At 37.5% G+C, this 8564-nt stretch overlaps 1 pseudogene; it reads right to left on the minus strand.

The window, feature by feature from the left end:
• Positions 1–4824: 4824 nt before the first annotated feature.
• Positions 4825–8149, minus strand: LOC140837309 (metal transporter Nramp3.1-like; annotated as a pseudogene).
• Positions 8150–8564: the final 415 nt, after the last annotated feature.

Raw genomic sequence — 8564 nt, forward strand, 5'->3', positions numbered from 1 at the left:
AGCAGGAACAAAATATTTGGACAGAAGGGGTGGCGCTCGGGCGGTGAAACTATACCGCTAGGGCGCCAGTGTCCGTGCTCGGGCGGTAACAAACTTCCGCTCAGGCACCGAGATTACGGGGAAAAACACTCGGACAGAAAGAATGACGCTCGGGTGGCAAAAAGTTACCGCTCGGGCGCCGAGTAAACTGGACTTCGCGACCCATAAACTTATACTCTCCAAATTTCGATTACACATGCTGTGATCAACGCCTCGAGACTCAACCTAGGACACTATGATCCATACTCGACTTCATAGAATGTCTCAAACATCAACGCACCCTAAACTAGCAACAAATTCATAAACTCAAATTTCCACATCAAAACACTTCATGCGGCTTCTAGTGTATTCGAGTACCTATCGACACTAAGTGACACGTCAAATAACAACCCATCATCATACTAAGCATACCTAGACGCAGCAACGATCACCTGTCAATTTCCAACGAAGCCTGCAACAATAAAATCTCGAGAACACATCCATACATAATTTTCTGAAAACGTAGTTTGAGCAGTCCCACGAAAAGCGTCATAACTCACTCAATTTTTATCCAAATATTTCAAATTTTATATCAAATCGAAGGTATCAAAAATTTATACAATTTTCACATAGAAAGTTTTCTCAGATTCACGACCGAAAATTCGCAGTTTTAAGAAGAACAGTAAAAACGTGATTTAGATCTAAAAATTTTCCTTCAAAATCGATCCAGTCAATTATCTGATCAAACTATGAACATCATACATTAATTTTACACATAAAATAACGCAACGCATAATATGACATGATCGACGCAGCAAAAGAGAGATTATGCGTGCATTATGATATTCAAAAATACCTTGATGACGATACCGAAGCGGAGATGACGTGAGGATTGATCCAGGACGAACGTGGCGCTAAAAATCTTTAAGAAAACTCGACTAACTCTCGCAGGATTTCCAGAAGAAGGGGCGGCTACTATTCTTCTCTTAGAACCCTAGTTTTGTTCTCTCAAAAAAATAATAAAACAGATTGTGAAGTGAGTGTGTGTGTTTAGTCGTGTACATCTGTATGTAAAAGTGTGTGTGTGCGTGTGTTTTAGTAAATTAAGGACAGTAAAATTTGCTTAATTAATAATTAGAAACTAATTTAAAATACTAACTCTCCCTTAACTTTAACACAATCTCTAATTAAAAATAAAGAGGTACAAGTGCTAGACTTTAAAAGTTTTAAAATTCTAAAATTCACCTAATAGTTAAATTAGGCTTTACAATACTAACAACTTAACAAATTATTTAAAACGCCCCATTCTTGACTAAAAATTAAAAATACCACATTTTAAAATACCAAAACGGTCTTTTCATCGATCCCGCTTCGAATAATCGCCTGAAACATGAAACTTGAAAAATATTTTAACGTGCATCACATAAACATAAAAAAAGATTTAAAATTTAAATAAGAAATTTAAAAATTAAATAAATGCATGAGTTATACGTGTACCGAATTGGGCACTAAATATATGATGATATGATTAGAGATATCGTGAGGGAAAGGTCTCAAAGGGAGCCCGTTTATGGGAGAAGGCCTCAGAGGGAGCCCATTGATCGTATTTCCATTGACATGATATGATGATATGATAGGCCAAGGCTCAGTTGACAGGTGAGAGTGTCACCGATGTCCCCTTTGCCCGGTACCGTGGTTATACGTAGATGGATCTATCGAATAAAGCTGATACGATAGAGCTGATATGAAAGTCACAACTAATAAACTGGATTTGATTAAAAAAAATGTATATTTATATGATGATATGATGAAACGTGTTTTGACACATGATATTCTATGACATGTTTACGTTATTCTTTTAAGATCATGAAATGTATATTTATTACAGTATTTTTCATTATTGCATGTTATGTATATATATTTGTGTTAACGTTACAGGTGGAAGGATCGAGTGTGCTAGTGCCTTTGGAAGCGTTTTGAATACTATATTCTTCAATGAGCTGCAATAGCTCGTTTTCTAAGAATGTTAACACCGATTAATTAATTCGAGTTTGGTTTAAAACCAAGCGGAAGAAACTCAAAGTAATCCTTTGTGAAGAAGACTGTTATATTAGAAAACATTTTAACTCATGTAAATTGAATAACTGAGAAAGTGTAGATTAGTTTTTGCATTCATTAGTTCAGTTATGGTGACAACTGAACTGAAGGATACTCTAACTGATCCAAACAATTTGAAAACATCAGTTAATCAATTAAATAGACAAGATGTGTTTATAAATGTTCGGAAACTTTAACTTCTCTTACGCCACCACTTCTACCTCCACGGGTAGGATCCACTAGAAGACTTTGATTTATACAATTACTTGTACAAACCCACTCAGCTAGGACTTGCACTATTGACTAAACTAAACTCCTAGCTACCATTGAAGACAGCACCTTCCAGCCAACACTTCTGTAACGTCTATGTGTCAAAGACTACATACACAAGTTTAACGTCTTTGTGCAAGACTGTATTTGAGTGGTTGTGGGAGTGTTTGTGTGTTAGAACCGAACAAGGATGTTCTCACACACTGAGGGAGATAAGCTTCTAAACTAAGCTGATATGTCTTTGGTATCCCTCTGAGCTGATTGCTTCTTGAAAGTTGATGAGAAAATAAGCATTCCATTTCTTTTACTACACTCTCTCTGGTATTTGCATCGTGGCTCTCTCTCTGTCTTCACTGATCTTCATCTTCCATTTATAGGCGTGAAGTTAGATCGTACAGTGACACTCATTTATTGTATCCGTTGCATTTTGAAATTTCTTTTCTTGGATTTGGTGTCTCGACTTTTCGAGTGCCATTCTGAAACGATTCTCTTTAATGTTCTGATGCAACGTCCATTATTGTCCTTTGACTGGACAATTCCTTTGTACCTTTGTGTATAGCTGGAATCCATTATAAAGAGCTTGTCTTGATCTACAACTAAAAGATTCTGACTGATGCTTCGAACTAGTCAGCTGAACTGATCTTCAGTTGGGCTTGTGAAATCAGTTGACTCATCAGTTGAACTTATTTCACTCTCGTTCAATTGTACTGATCAGATGGGTTTATTAATCAGTTGAACACTCCTTCGGCTGGCCAGACTTCTGAGGTTCTCCTGCTGAATCACCTATCAACTGGATAATCAGCTGGACTGCTCAATTGACGTAAAAATTAGACTGATTCAGTTTGTGCGATCAGTTGAGTCTTCAATTTGCGATGTAAATAGCTCGTGACTGATCCTAGCTTATGAACACTAAGGTAGATTATTAGTAATACAAAATAACAAGTTTTGTTAACATCAAAAATAAGATTGCGAACTTGAAAAATTCCAACATAGTTGTGTTGAGTCTTTAGACTAACTAGGTGTGACTGATGCAAGTGAGCATATCGATGAAGAGACTGGAGGCGTCGAAGACTTAGTAGACTGAGTTGGGGGTGCACTAAATAACCCGAGGACCTTGCGTTCTTCCGCATATTATGTTTACGAGACATGGTTTTAAAAAATATGGTTAAATGTTTTGAATCTTAGTTTACGTTGTTGATTTCATTTTAAGATTTAACTAAGTGCATTTATTTTTATTTAGAGTTCGTATGACCTTTTAAAAGCTTGTTCAACTTATTCAAATATTTTTGAGCGTGTGTATTTTTTGTCTAGCTTTAAAAAAAAATTATTCAGTAGAATTTTAAAATGAGTAGACGTTTCAATTAATCATCTACTATGCATCAGGCAAGCATTTAAAATTCATTGAATAAAACAATTAAAAAATTTAAATCATTTGCATGCATGTGGTTTACGTGAGTTGGCTTTGGACGTTACACATTGGATCATGGTAAGAGACTCTAGTTGCATCGCCCTGTGATTCTATAGGTATCACTGATATTGCCTGTAAGAACCTTAAGTTTTGGTTAGCATACAGTATGGTCTTTTTAAATTATATTTCTCAATCGAATCTGCAGTCATTGGTATATTGAAAGTTTCAAATGATCTCGATAACAATTTGATATATCTTTGAGCATAACAGTGACATTATGTACAACTAAGAAAACACCTTTCCAAAGTGTACATGTCATACTCTAATCAGAGATTTCTTACACTATTAACTATTCAGATCACATAGGATATCTTCACCCATAGGTAAACAACATATCCCTAACTACAATGTATTGACTCTTACGTATTTCAAAACTACACAACCTCGCTACTGATGACCCTCCCTCAATGGAGTCGGTAAACGAGTCAAAGTGTTATGCTAGTAAGCAGAGCCTCCAAGTTTTCGGGTCAAAAGACTAATAGTGTACAACCATAACTGCAGAATATTCTCTTAGATAAGGGATAACCACTTAGAAAGTACGAGGTAGGTTTGTTTAGTGCTTCATTAAATTTTCATGCATCTGTATAAACAGACATCTCTATGCTCTTATCATTAAAACATGACGTTTACATTACAGATGCTACTCTCAGGCTCAAGAAAATTTTACCCTTATTTTAGGAGGCTAATTCGACAATGAACATGTTTAGAATATACAGTATACTTCCTAACGAGTTTTATGATGTTACGTTACGAGACAAACCTCATGGTACTTATTGTATATTCAAGGACTTTATCTATGCACCTTGTATGAATAGACATATAAAATAATTGTTATAATTAGACAAAACCGTAAAATATTATTAAAATAAAAATTATTTTTACATAAAATTCAATAAAACTCAGCCATAAGTTGACTCGATGGACACCTATTTTAATATAAGTTCCACATAGATGTCCTCGATTTGCCATTAGAATTCGACATAACGGTATCACAAAAAAGATCATATGAATATAGTATACAGCAATAGTCACATTATTCCCTATAGTCGTCATGTTTTCGAGTCAACGTAACCATCCTCATGATTCTAAAACCCAATTTACCATAAAGTGAAATAGATTCTAAGAAGATGTATGTGTGGCAGCCGCGTCTAGATAACTAAACAAATTAGAAGAAATCTGGTGATCAAGAAACCTATCGTACTCGTGGTTAGTTACCGCGTGTACAAAAAATGGAGTTCAATGAAATCTGGTACATAGGTTAAGGTACTAGGAGAGAACATTGATCCCCTAGAGGTATATGACGTGCTTCTTTTAGCTATGGAGATCTCAAAAATCTCATGAATGATCAGTGGAATATCTCAGGTTTTAGCTGCCACCAACGTCGAGGCCTTGTTGGCAAAAGTATTCTTCAGTTGAGAAGGCTGCATCCGGAATTTCTCAACCAGAAAACGAAAATCATCGGTTTAATTTTCAGCACAAGAACAACCCTTGGAGAGTGATTGGTTTAGCCGATTGGGAAGCACGCCACCTTGCCACCTCTATGCGATATAGGATACAATATAAATACCACGTATGCTACAGTTCACCTCTATGCGATATAAGATATAATATAAATACCACATATGCTACAGTTCCAGCACAAACAAAAAACCCGACCAACAGTCCGTCAACTTCCAAGAGGAAAAAGTTGAGCAAAAGATACCCATTAATGAAAAACACCAAGGCAGCCACCGTCCATGCAATCCGCTGCAGTGAAACAAGTAAAAGAAAAATTAATCAAATACCCCATATCTTCCTCACCAGAGAGGAAAATCGAAAAGAAATGTTGGTTTCACAAAACATTCTTAATTTACAAAAATCATCCGATGTACACTTGAGTTCTTTTTATGTCATTGCAAAGGAGCAAACATGAATATGAACATAAATACACACGGGTTAACATAACAAATATTAACCAGGCTGCAGCAAAACTGGCTTGGTGGAGATGTCATTCCCACTGTCGGATATAGGAGGATTCATATTGGTGGTAACAATTTTACTGGACTTTATGTTAGTCAAGATATTAACTGAAACTCGTCTGGTTTAGCAAATTTCTCTGCATACAGCTGGCAGCATGATATTACTCCACTACTTAAAAATCCTAGAGCTCTTTGAACTCCAAATGTAACACGTCAGGTGTATGAAAAGAAAGACGTGCAAATCAAGGAAAAAAACTGCCCCTTGTCATGAATGTAATCTCTTTTTAACTTATAATACCATCATCCCAAACAACAACATAACCGGAGATCGGGTCTATAATAGAAAAGAAGGAGATGCATGGTAGAATTTACCTCAAGGGTCAGACCAATTTTGAAAACTCCCATCACCTGCTCCTTTGACACCAAAGTGAGAAGTGGGATAAGCGCAAAAGGAATCTGTATCGATTGCAACACATTCAGCCATTCATTCAGTACATCTAGAGATGATTCTGATTTGTTGAAAACCAGTGCTACAATTATAGTTGGTAAAATCGCACAACTCCGAGTAATCAACGCCCTCAACGATTTCTTCAACCTAAGGTTAAGAAAACCTCCCATTATAAACTGTCCAGCATACGTGCCAGTTATTGTGCTGCTCTGCCAGCAGCCAATAACCCAATACCCCATATATATAGAATAGGAAATAGGCTTCCCCCGTGCTTTTCCTCAATATACTGTCCGGCATTAACGAGGCCAATACTATCTGCTTGTTTACTTCCATAGAACCCTTTAGCAAAGACAGTAGTAACAAATAAATTGATCATGAAGGAGACGAGAAGAGCAGCCGTTGACTCAATGGTGTAGTAGTTGAGAGCCTCTTGGACCTGACCTTTCTTGTTAGGGTCAACCTCCCTCGACTGCACCAAAGCAGAATGCAAAAAGAGATTGTGAGGCATTATCACACAGCCCACAACTCCCACAGCTGGCCGGACTGTCCTTGAACTCAGTTTTGGGATCAGAAGACCTGATAAGTACATGAGCATTCAGTTTCCCATTAAGCTCTGTTCCGTATCAATACTTTGTTTTTAACTTTAATCGATTGCTTTTTCCTTTCTATTGTCAAGTTCATCAAAACAATGATCAAGAATCTAACCAATTATTAGCTCTTTTGTGCTTGGCTTAGCATCAACAAACATCCACGCAAATGATAGGGCCATAGTTGAAATAAGAACACCGAACACAGCTTCCAATTTCCTCACACCGTAGTTTTCAAGAAGTAAAAATAAAAAGCTGCAAAATATAAACAACAGTGGGGGAAAAAAAACTACCTCAACAACCAAATGAAGTCTCATCAGTCATCACATAAAGTAAATTCTTAGACCCAACCCACTTAATGCCACTGAACAGTTTAAAATACTACTGCTACTTGATCATATCGTACACATGAGCATAGAGACAAAAGTACTTCCAAGCGTTATCTGAGAAAAATGCACCCGGGCTTGTCCCCTCCTTAAAAAGATAAAAGCTTTCCCTACCAAGTATCAATACCAAAGAGATAAAGTGGACTTCCAGTTACTTTCTCCACCAAAGTAATGTTGGCTCCACAAAGACGTCACAATCAACTAAGTAATAAAGTAAACTGCAGATGCTGCAAACCATTAAAACCAAGAAATATTTTAATTCTCCTTTAGCTATATTCAGGCAACTGCAAAAATTAACGGAGCTATCTCAAGTTAATGCTATACAGACATAATTGCGAAACACGGAAATCGGAAAAATATCATATGCCAAAAGCTATACACCATCCGATCACCTCCTGAATATCTGCCCCAATCAACGCCAGCTCCGCCATGAACCACAACAAAACCACCGCCCAATACGGATACTCCTCGCGGCAAAGCTCCGCCAAATGACGGCCCGTGGCCACGCCTATTCTCACCGACAAAAGCTGGATCAGAAGACCCATTGCAGTAGCCCACATCAAGAGCCACAACAAAGAGTATCCCGCGATCGCACCAGCTTGCAAATCCCCCTCTAAATTCCCGGGATCTAAAAAAGCTATACTCAAGAATCCGGGACCCGTAAACAGCCATAGTTTTTTGAACGAAAATGGTGGGACGCTGGTGGAATCTGAAGATTCCAATTCGAAATCGACAACCAGGATCTTATCGCTCGGTTCAAATGCGGTATCATCTCCGGCGTTGGTTTCTTGGGTTTTTCCGGTGGGGGATGGCGGTGAGGATAGGAAAAGGCGCGACTCTTCTTCGCTGGACGATGATTCTGGGAGGTGGGGGGGATGACCCGAGGATGCATGGTCATTTTGAGGCGTTGGGGTCATTGGATTACTGGGATTTCGGGAGTTATGGAAGCGGAGATTTTTAAGGTGACGGCGAAAATTCATATACGTGGTGGCTGTGGAACAGTTTTGGAACAGCGAACGTTCAAAACTTTCATTCAAAATCATATAATTTAAATAAATCCTATTAGGATGTTTAGTTTATTAAATTTTTATGTTTAAAAATGTTGGACATCTTCGAGATTAATAGAGTTAATTTGTCTCGAACGAATCTTCCTCTCTTTTTTTATCGTTAAAATAAGAGATTTTGTTATTCGTGTAAACTACAAAGAATTCTTACACGAATTTGCATCGATATTGGCTTGCCCAAATTTTATAAATTTGGCATGCGGCGTTGGTACACGATGGAAGAAGTGGCCTAAAAAATTTCTTCAAAACTTAGGGGTTGGCCGAAATT

The sequence above is a fragment of the Primulina eburnea genome, chromosome 7 (assembly GCF_022965805.1).
Source record: "Primulina eburnea isolate SZY01 chromosome 7, ASM2296580v1, whole genome shotgun sequence".
NCBI classification, from domain to species: domain Eukaryota; kingdom Viridiplantae; phylum Streptophyta; class Magnoliopsida; order Lamiales; family Gesneriaceae; genus Primulina; species Primulina eburnea.